We start from the raw sequence: 11,399 nt of genomic DNA, 5'->3' as shown, positions 1-11,399 counted from the left end.
GCTATATCTCTAGGAGTTCATTGAATAGTGTTAAACAAATGGATAAAGGAATTATAGGTTTTCTCAACTTTATTTTCCAGCTATTTAAATATAATTGTTTCCCATTAGATTTTGAACTTTTAAATAAGTTATTTTCCACAATCTGATGTTTTTATAGCCTTCTATACCACTTAATTTTATTGATGTGTTACTTTCCCTATTTTCCTGAGGCTATTAAATCATTTAACACTTTTCATCTGATCATTGCTTTGACCTAATCACCAACTTCATTTAATTTAGTCTTTATACTTATTCAGAAAGATCCATGGAACATTAAAATAGCCCATTGGAATTTGGGGCATGGTTGTAGCTTATGGATTTGCTGGTCTTCATTGTAGGTATTAGGTCTGGACCTTATTTTTATTGTCCAGTACCCAACTCTCAATGTCTTAAGGTTTTTCTTTGGAGCTGGTGAGATTCCCTGGGGAGGAATTATCCACTCTAGTACTTAATAGGCATAACTTTAGCTGCTGGTATGCTCAGGCCAAGTAGAAGGAAGGACATTGTATTTCACCATTTAATAGGAAGAATTTCCTTTAATCTCTTTCAGTCTGGTTTCCATGGCCTCACTGGTGTCCATGTGTTTCCCAGTTCTGCATCTCTCTTGTTAAATCTCTCCAAGAGGAAAATTCTGATTTTCTTCTAAGGAGGGAGAAAATTGATTTCTTATCCACAGGATAGGACAGTGGATCTGTAGCCCAGTTTCAGGGGGGCTGTTCCTCCAAAGTCCTTAATTTTTCTCTGATTCTTCAGTGTTTGCTCTCTATTTCTTCTCTGGCCAGTCTAGAGTTCGGTTAAGTCATCTCATACTAGTATATCCATCTTCCAAATTTTATATTTAATTTCTGTAATCACCTTTCCTATTCTCTGTCCTTTTTGGCTTATGCATTTTTGTTTCTTAAATCTGTTTACTGCAATTTCAGGAGGGAGCAGAGAAAAACACATTTCAATTACTTCATTTAAAATAGTAAAATTATTTAAACAGTTCTGGTTTTGCATATGTAATGAACAATTTTTAGTATACTTTATATGTAATAATTTCCAGTTAAATTCAGAGCAATAGAATTTGGGCCAGTTTCTTGTGTTCCTTATTTATAAGAAAGGAGAGTTAACACAATAGAGTAGAAAAAAGAAAGCAGCGTGACTTAGGATATGTAAAGGCCAGGATCTGAGCTGTGAAGGTGCCATTTACTCTGTCTCCAGGCAGTTCTTCATGGTTCTGGGTCTCCATGTCCTTCCTTCTGAACTGGTTTACGTTTAGAGAAGTGGTTCCTAAGATCATTCATAAATAGATATTTTATTTTTTATTAATATAAATAGGATTCCATTGGTTTGTGTGTTTTAGCACAGATTCCATGGGATCACTCCCCAAATATGTAAGTTGATTATATTGTGCTACCACTTTATTGAGATTTCTGACTCCATTTTTTTATTACATGTCTTATGACAGAGTTATGACAATTTGCCTCCCCACAGCAATACTGGAAAGAATTTAATCAGATTCAGCTAAGTTTTGCTGTGCTCACAGGCCCTATTGAGGTTATTATTTGTCAGATAAATATGGCATCATTAAAGCAAGATAATTATCTAGAGATCATTGATCCTACTTTCTCCTATCACAAATGAGGAAACTTAAGACTGTATAGTGATAAGGATTGCTCAAGATCAGTGAGATTTAATTCCATCTCAAGATTTAATTCCATCTACTGACAAGACCCCGAACTGAATTATTCCAAATAATGACCCAATCAGGATTCTGTCACTGTTGTAGTCACTTTATTTGTCATATTATGTTTTTGTTCTGTTTCATTGCACACAGTGATTTTAAATAGGTGTCAATGATGTCCACCTTTTAAATTGGTAATTAAAGTAGCCTCATAGCTTATTAATTCTTGTAAACACTTTATGTTTCTCCATTATTGAGTTCTAATTCAGTACGTTAGTCCTGAGCATCTCTTGTTATTTTACTCCCAAAATGTAGTAAAAGGGAGCTATCAAAAATGACAAAATGTCATCAGAAATTTCAGATGACAGCTGAAGAAATGAGAATTCTTTTTGAAACATTAAACCTGTCTCCTTTAGATTTGTCCAATTAATTCAATTAGAACTGTAATAAAGAAATAAGATTTTAGCATTTTTATTCCTCAAATTTTATTAATTGCCAACTTGATGTAGTATAAAATGGTGTCTTTACTTTAAGACTTTGTTTTATTAAGAACAAAAGTGTCTTCTTCAGGAGTCAGTATTTTCAATAATATGATAACAGCTATAGTGGTTAGGGGTGGGGAGGGAGATACTCAGTTTTATTTAAAATTAAAGACATTTGTGATGTAATTTACCAGAGTGTAGCTCTTCTCTGTAGATAGTAATGCTCATCTGGGAGATTTATTTCTTGCATGTTTTTAAGCAATTTGTGAATTCCATCAGGAATGGCACTAAAAATGTTAGATTAGGAATTAATATGCACCAGTAGACTTACTTATTTCCATTAAATATCTGTGAGGTACCTAATTAGATTCTGCATGTTGGTTAAGAAGCCTACACATTTAGGAAGCTTTTACATCAAAATTCTTAAATTCCTAAATATAAACTTCCATTTTTGACCACAGGAACAGTTCTGTTGATGTATTTTGCTCTTCAAAGTTGGGGGGAAAGGCCTCCCCCACCCGGCCCTGGGGGGCCAGGGTATTTCTCTGCCTGCCGGGACTGCCTCCGTGGGCAGGGGCTTTGAGACCGCGCGCTTCGCCCCCTGCCGCCGGAGCAGCCCGGCCTGGGTGCGCCGCCTCCGCTGTCCAGGGGCCGTCCCTGCGGCAGGTGCGGTGCGCGGGCCCTGGCCACCCCTCCGCGCGGCCTCCCTGGCGGAGGGCCGCGAGGTACAGACAGAGGTGGGGGCGGGGGTGACGGCTGTCTAGGGCCCGGAGGCCGAGGAGGACAGGTCGGCGGGCCCCTCGGCTGTCGCTGGCGGAGCCCGAGCCCGACCTCCGGGACCTGACAGCCCGCCGGCCGCGGCTAGGCCCCGGGAGGAGGAGCGCGGGCGTCCGCAGCGCCGCCCGCCGGCCCCGAGCCGTCATACCGTCCAGCCCCACAGCGACAGCCGCCTCCGGCCCAGAGTCGGGGAGCCCGGCCTCCCGCGCGTGCGGGGCAGCGGCCGCGCCGGAGGAGCCGAGCCGCCCGGCCGCCGAGCGCGCCCCCGCCGACAGACAGCCCCCGCCCCCGGGGAGCGCCAGCTCCCTGCCGCGGCCCGGCCCGTTCCAGCCGTGCTGTCCAGGCGCGCGGCCTCTGTGACGCCCTTGCAGGGCTCCGTTGTCAGAGCCCATTTTCAGGAAGCATCAGGGCAGCCTCCGCTGTGGTTGTACGCTTTTTTTTTTTTTTACCAAAAGATTGGCTGACTTAATCTCGCTTCTCTAAGCAAAGTTGTGTCCAGATGACAAATCTGACTGAAAAACTCAGGTCCTTTTTGTCTAGGCAAGTGTTGGCCGTGAATAACGCGCTCCACTCTGAGGGTCCTGCAGGAGGTCCTGACACATATTTTAAACCCTGAACCTGAGCTCAGGGGTTTCCCAAATTATCCCGACTGTCAGCCGACCGCTCTGAAGGAAACAGCAATCAGATGCGGCAGCTCTTGAATGTTTACGGAAACTATCAGCGTCACTTTCTGAGAACCGGCTGCTCTCCACAGGCGGGGCCTGGCCTGTGCTCTGTAGCGCCGCCTTCTGGCCCATAGCATCCTCACTGCCTTCCACCTGTTTAGTCCCCCTGCATTCGCCTTTTGAGTGCTGGCGCCCCAGTGCTGGGGACAGCAGTGACCGACCGTTCACCTTACAAAGCCTATCCTGTATAGACTGTATAGGCTGTATAGGCACAGTGCACTTCAAGCCCTACTTTTTAAAACTCTGATATTGATAAATCTAAGAATTGCATACCTGTAAGTTTTAAACTCCAGGATTGCAGAAGGGGGCGTGTCTTCCTCCCTGAGTTCCCAACTTCTCCTTCACAGGCACAACCAGGATTCCAGTCTCTTGTATATTCTCCCGGTTACCGGCTGTGCGTGTAGTCCCCACTTGGTTTACACAAGCTGTGGGATGTTATACTGCTTTTATATTTAACAATGCATCTTAGAGATCTTTTTGTATCTGTATCACAAATCCTCCTTGGTCTTTTTAACGGCCGCATAGTAAATGCTTCATAACATAGGTGTGCTATATTTGATATAACTCGTTAATTATGGACTTCTACGTTAACATTCTTTTGCTCTTGCAAACAAGGCTACAATAAATGTCCTTATGTAAATGGCAAAAAAGGGGGGGATACCTCACATTGTACACTAGAGATGAAAGTGGGGATCCTAGCAATCCTACTTTCATTTAAAGGTTTGCAGGCTAAGTGGTCATCTAGATAACCCAAATCATAAATGAAAGTTCACTAAAACACAAAACTGAGTAATTGTAAAATAATTTTGCATTTTGGAATTTTAAGTTAATCCCAGTAGATTACAGGACTCACAAGCTTAATATTAACACCAGAGCTATAGGACACTCTTCAGTGTTTGCTTCTGTGATGTGGTTCAAGGGATATGATTTGAGAAAGTCCTGTTTTCATTTGTATTCACCTTTGTTTTCATAGTTTAGCTACTTTCAGTTTTGTAACAGTCCCTTTATTTTTGTCTTAGCCTTCACTGTTGTGAAGCAGCAAACTTTCTCTCCATTCTCCTTAAAAAGTGACTTTTCACTAACATTACACATCTCATCAAATGGCCTAACAGAAATCTTAGGTTAAAAGGGTCAAGGGAAGCAGAAGAAAGACTTTGTAGCTACTACAACTTATCCACGCTCAGTGTAATTTCACATACTGTTCAATAGCTTTTCTTTCTACAGTTTTTAGGGTTTCTTAAATCTCTCTTTTCCAAAATACAGAAGGATTGTTCTGAGTTAACAGGGAACTTTTCCCTTTGTGTGTCAACTATTTTTGCTAGGGAAGGCACCTTTTTCCTGAGGGTAATGCAGGTGGGTGTCTATACTGATGGAGGAAGACAGATTGTGGAAGGTTTTTAACTACCTTTTATCAGGTATGTTTCACTGGGAAAATAATACTTAATGTATGCTTGCTTCTGGTGATAATTGGAATATGATCTCAAGATAATATTCAAAACTTCAAAGTAAATTGAAGGAAAAGTGTTATAGCTAGCATCATTTTACAAACGTATGAAAAGTTTACTGAGGTTGTTCACGTTACATTTAAATCACTGGAAAAGGTAGAAGTGATTAAAAAATACGCACAAAATATAGTAGGAAAAAAACCCCTAGAAAATGCTCATAGTTTCTTTCTCTCAAATTGATATGTTTTCTCCTTTAAGAATTAGATATTAGGCCACTAACTTTGTTATTGTGCTAAAATTAGGAACATAATTAGATTATGTCCTGGTTTGATTTCTATCCCAGGGAATAAACTTACCACAGATTGTGTTTGTGGCATTTGGTAAAGGTATTTTTATTATATAGTTTGTTGGTTCATATTAAGTTTTCACCTCAGGATCTGCCTTCTTTTTATAAGCAAATTTTGTTTGTAAGCAAATTTCTTTGGGACTGTGTGTTGGATAGACACTTAAAACATGCATAAACCCCTTAAGGTAATAGCCTGTGAGATTTAGACCGCCCATTCTTGGTATAGAATCTAAAGGAGATGTTTTCATTTTGCTCATTGCATTTTGCTCAGTGTCATGCTTTTCTGCATTTCAGTTTCCTTCTTTGCTTGTACTTTTCACCCTTTTTGCATAGTTAAACAAACGTACAAATCTGGTAAAAAAAAAAGAAAAGGTTCCAAGTTTTTCCAAGTTTACAATGATTATGTTTACTAAAATAATACTTCATTCAAAATTGGCAAGTTACTTCTGCCTTTCAGTATATCCAGCAGCACCCAGTTTCACTGAATTTGGGGAGGTATGTTCACAGCATTGCATTTCAGCAGTATAAGATAAAAATGGCATTACAGGGTTTATCCAATGATGCTGCCCATCAGTTCAGGTGAAATTCCAGTTGATTTAATGCATATATTAAACCACCTGTGTACATTTTATAGGAATTCTAACTTCTGAAATGAGTAACTTACTAATAGAAAGAAAATAGCGCTCAATATATACTTCTACATTGCAGGCTCAATAGGGGAAAAATTCAGAAAAGACTAAGTGTTCAAGTCATCACGGAAAACTTCAATTAGACATTGGAGCTTACCTTAAATGGAATAACGTGGTTAAGACAGGAGAAAGGAAATATTTGAACAAATCATACCAGCAGGGGGATTGCTCTACACCAGATAGAATCGCATTACCGTTAGGTTCACTGTTACATAGCTCACAATAGTGGGCCTTTATTTTCCTTTTTCAATGGCTGGCAGTTGAATTCCTGGAGGAGATTTTGCATCTACTTGTCATATAAACTTAAGCTCTGGCCTAGTGAGGATTTAAGTCTCCATGAGATCCTGACAGGGCAGCACTCCTCCTGCTTTACCTGCAGGGTGCTGTGTCACAGTGCCGTTGGCTCCCTCTGTGTTCACTGTGTGTTGTAAACTCACAGCTGGCCACGAGGGCAGCTGAGGACTGGATGCAGGGCCCTCTCAGGGGTGCTGACAGCTCCATCTTTCTGAGGGAAAGGGAATACTGGGTCCTGAAATTTGGTTGCAATCCTGGCCCAAGAGTCAAAAATGCTTTCAGCTTGGAAGATGGGATGATTATTATGGAACATGTTTATGTGATTCTTAAATCTTTTTCTAGACATTAATCTTGTGTTGTCCCTTAAAGTTTTTGGAAGCGCTGGTAGGGAGAAAAAGTTGTAATTGGAATGGGCAGGAGTGACAGGAAGAAAATAAGTCAAGAAAGTCACACGGAATTAAATATATTTGTTAAGGATCTAGTAGTTACATTACATTTCATTTTTCTTTAGCTCGAGGGGAGATTTGTTTTAAGAATACCCATTGCTTGTACAGTGATAGGTTTAGGATTACTTCTCTCTTTGTCCTGGTTAATTTTCATTTGAAAATTAATGATTTTGTTGATTGAACATAACAAGTGATCTTAAAATCGAGAAAATCAAAACTATAAAATGTCTTCTGAGTAAAAATGTGGTGGTATAAAGCTATATGTAAATATCTTCTTTCCCTAAAACCTATCAAAATAAATTATAATACATACTTTTTAAAAATAAGCACTAAAATTTCCCAGCAACAACAAATAAGGAAGCGAGGACAATGCTACTGCAAAAAGGAGTGGCCTAGAGAGAGACAGAAGGTTCTGCCATGGCTCAGAGGGCATTTAATACTACCTAAAAGCAGGGCAGGCTGTGGGAACAAGATAGGGAATTTCTTGATGATTTTGATGATTGAATCTCCATCTTAAATTCATTCCTGTGTTCTTGAGCAATTTTCTGTACCTCCATGAGCATGTTTATGATTTTTATTTTGAACTCTCTTTTAGGAAGATTGGTGAGTTCAGTTTCATTTGGCCCTTTTTCTGGGGTTTGTGAGATTTTGGTCTGAACCAGGTACCTTTGACATTTCATTTTTCTAAGTGGCGCCCTCTAGTGCCAGAAGCTCTAGTCTCAAGCTGCTCATCCCCTGGAGTGAGGTTGCAGGAGAGTGGCGCTGGTGCCTGGTGGGAGGAAAGAGCTGTTCCTGCTTCCCAGCTGCAGGGCCTGTCTCCAGTGTCAGAGCCAGTGGGCCAAGCATGCAGGTGTAAGCCTCTGTGCTTGGCATCTCTAGCTGTTGTCGGCAGGACCTCCCTCTGGCTGGCCGATGCCAGTGCAGTGACTGCCAGTTTGCAAGCTGGTGCCAGCAGGCCAGGAATAAGGCAGAGCAGGTTGCATGTCATAGTGGGGGGCCTCAGAGCTGAGTGGCCAGCCAGGGGGATGGAGTGCCTGAAGCTCCTCAGAGTTCCCAATGTGCTGGGCAGGGCACACCCAGACAGCCTTGTCCACTTATCCCTTCTCCCACGCAGCAAGCTCCATGCAAATCCCACCCCTTCAGCAGCCCTCTAGCTGCTTGGAAGCCTCTCAGACTGCCTGCCTAGAGTGGCTGGATGTGGATCCCCATCCTTCACAAATGGCCAGAATCTCAGTCTCTCAATCACTCCACCTGTCCCAGCTCCCCAAACCTACCAACCTCCAGAGCACCACACAATGTAGGTTTGAGCTCTAAAGCAGATCTCCAGGGCTGGGTGTCAGCAGTCCTAGGCTTCCAACCCCTCCCCACTCAGTTTCTCTTCCTCCTGCTGGTGAGCTGAGGTGGGGGAAGGCCTTGGGTCCTGCCGGATCAAGGCTTTGGTACGTTACCCTGTTTCTTGAGGTCTACTCTCTTCTCCAAGTGTATGCAGTCTGGTTCAGGTTTCTTTCCTGTTGCTGTATAGGATTAGTTGTATTAACTATATTTCCATACTATATGTGGTTTTGGGAGGAGTTCTCTGTCTCACCTCTCACATTGCCATCTTGAATCAATCTCGGGAACAAGATAATACAATGTTAAGAATAGGTGGTTGGGCTAAAGAGACAGAGTAAGGAAACAAAAAATTATGGAAAAATAACCCACAAGAGAAAACACCCTTAACTATTACCACTGAATCTCATGCAGGACTGGCTTAGTGGGCTTCACCCCCTGCGCACAGGCCCCCACTCTGAGAAAAGGGGTCATGCTTGGTTTAATACTCTGTTGTCAGTCTTGAAGCTTAATTTTTGGACAAGGGGTCCTGTATTTTAATTTTGTACTGTGTGCCATGGTTTATGTAGCCAGTTCTGATCTCTGGGATAGAACCCACATCTGGTCTCACATGAGGACTTAGATGCAGGTTGGAAGAGAAACCCTACATGAGGCACTTGTTACTCTTAATGTTAGAATCATCTGGGACACTTAAAAATTGCAGTGTTCAGGTCATGTGTCAGAACAATTAAATGAGTTTTGGTGGCTGTGAGGGCAGGGATGGGATGGAAAAAGGCACCAGTATTTGTTAAAGCTCCCCAGGTATTACAGAGTGCAGCCAAGAATAACAACCACTGCAGGGAAGAGGAAGGAGGGCACACAGCCATGGGACCAGCAGAGACAGGTGCAGTAAGAGTCCCAAGGGTAGCCCACAAACTCATCTGTGAATTACTACAGACCAGTTGTTATTTGTGTTTCTGTTTAACCTGGAAATTCTTGCTGGGCAAACAGGGTGAGGGAAAGTCTTGAATGAATAGGATGATATTCTTGGACAGAAGTTTTATCTTGAGAGCTCTACTCTGAATGAAAGGAAGCAGATACCATCTCACATCCCACCACCAGTGTGTAGGAAGAAACCCAGTACAGGGCATTTACACCTTGGTGGAGTGAGCAAATTCTGAGTTATCCAGAATATCAGCTGAGATCTGTTGGTAATCCCCAGCTATCAAACTCCAGTTTATAGGATAGAGGTAAAACATGGGAAAATAAGTGTTGGACCTCTCTGCCGTGAGAAACAAACAGCCCTATGTCCATTCTCCCAGCTTGGAAGCTAGGACTTGGCCATTGTTTCTCTACAGAGATTCAAATCACTAGGCTAACAGGCCAGTATCCCCAAGGAAAAGAGAGCTCAAAAAAGTAAAAGTGTATTTTAACACAGTAACCACTATAAAGGAAACACAGTAAAATGAACAATCTTAACCAGTTAAGTAGTTTTATAGGACCAGGCAGAAATATAGGGGGTGATACTGGAATCACGAATCAAGAAAAATTATATATTAAAAGTATTGACTGGAAATACTGAGTCTGCATAAAAATGTCTGATTAAAAAACAAAACTCACTAAATGAATTGCAGAACAGATACAGCTGAAGAACAAATACATGAACTAAGAGGAAAGATCAAGTAAATCTCCCACAGCAAAGACAATCGTGACCAGGTGGGATTTATTCCAAGAACCGCAAGTATTCAGTATTAAAAAGTGTAGTAGTAAAATTCACCATATTATATCCAAGAATAAACCCCATATGAAAAATCCTGAGAAAGCATGTCACAAAATTTAACATCCATTACTGATTTTCAAACCATTAAATAAAATTAAAACTGATGAGTATTTCCTTAACATAATAAAAGCTTTAACTTAAAATCTAACAGCTTAGTGGAGGAAAACCTGGAGCATTCCCTCTCTAATCACGAAAAACACAAAAATGTATTACCATTACTATCACCATTACCACTTAATATTTTACTTGAAGTATTAGCTAACACAATTAGAAAACACAAGCATATTAGAGCAATGATATTGTGGGTTAAGCCAAACATAAAATTAACATACAGTTCAATAGTCGTGTATAAAAGCACTTACCTGGACAATATATTGAAGGTATACCCAATTTAAAACAGCGAAGTAAAATTAAATATCTTTGAATATGCTCAACAAGAAATATGTGAGTATGTAAAAATTGACAAACACTATAATACTTTTGTTAGGATGGAAGAACTCAGCTCTGTGTCACAGGGAAGTCAGATAAAGTAAGATGAGAAACCAAGTTAAGAAAGCAAAGTGAGTTTTAACACTTCACACAGTAACAGAGCGGGCCTGCCTAAGGTGAGACAGGCCCGGATGCTCATGCTGAGGCTTCTTTGATGTGGTTTTGGCAGGGCAAGGAGGTCCTTGATTGACAGCTGTCAGCTCTCTAGGTTTGTTCTGATTGATGAAATGAGGACAGGGGCTGTGCTGTGCCTGTGCTTCTGATGTTTCTTATCTGGGGATACCCTGGACATTTCCTGAGTCACTCTTGGACCCTGTGGCTTCATCTGATTAACTCTGAGTCATTTCTGGCTTTCTGGCTCTGTTTGGTCAACTACCTTAGTCATCTTTGGGGGGCCCTCTCTCTTTTTCATCCGCTTATTTCTGTCTTTGTGCCTGACACTTCAGAAGAAATCAAAAGGAGACTTGAAAAAATAGAAATGCTTTCAATATTTTGGATATGTAGTTTTAGCATGAAAAAGATGTCCATTATCAAAGTTTATTTATAAATGTAACAGAAACCTAATAAAGAGAATTCTTTCATTTTTTTCCCCCTGGAAATACTGAGCAAATGGACATTGGATAGAAGGGAGAAAGCAGTCTCCACTTGAGATACCACAGGGGAAGCAGTGACATCAAGATGATAGACAGGGCATATACTGAAAAGAAGCTGGGGACACAGAGAGAGTTGGTAGCAATGGGGCATCCAGAAGGGGATTCTAGAAGAGTAAGGAGGTTGGGCCAGAGAAAAGCAAGTCTAGAACAGTATGAAGATGCTGAATGGTACCTGGTAGACCAAGATATTTGATCACAGAAAAGTATTTTGGATTTAATCTTCTCTTGGAGATTTCATAATAACCCTCCAAGGTGGAGGG

The sequence above is a fragment of the Manis pentadactyla genome, chromosome 13 (assembly GCF_030020395.1).
Source record: "Manis pentadactyla isolate mManPen7 chromosome 13, mManPen7.hap1, whole genome shotgun sequence".
NCBI lineage: Eukaryota > Metazoa > Chordata > Mammalia > Pholidota > Manidae > Manis > Manis pentadactyla.
Note: the sequence above shows the minus strand (reverse complement) of the source record.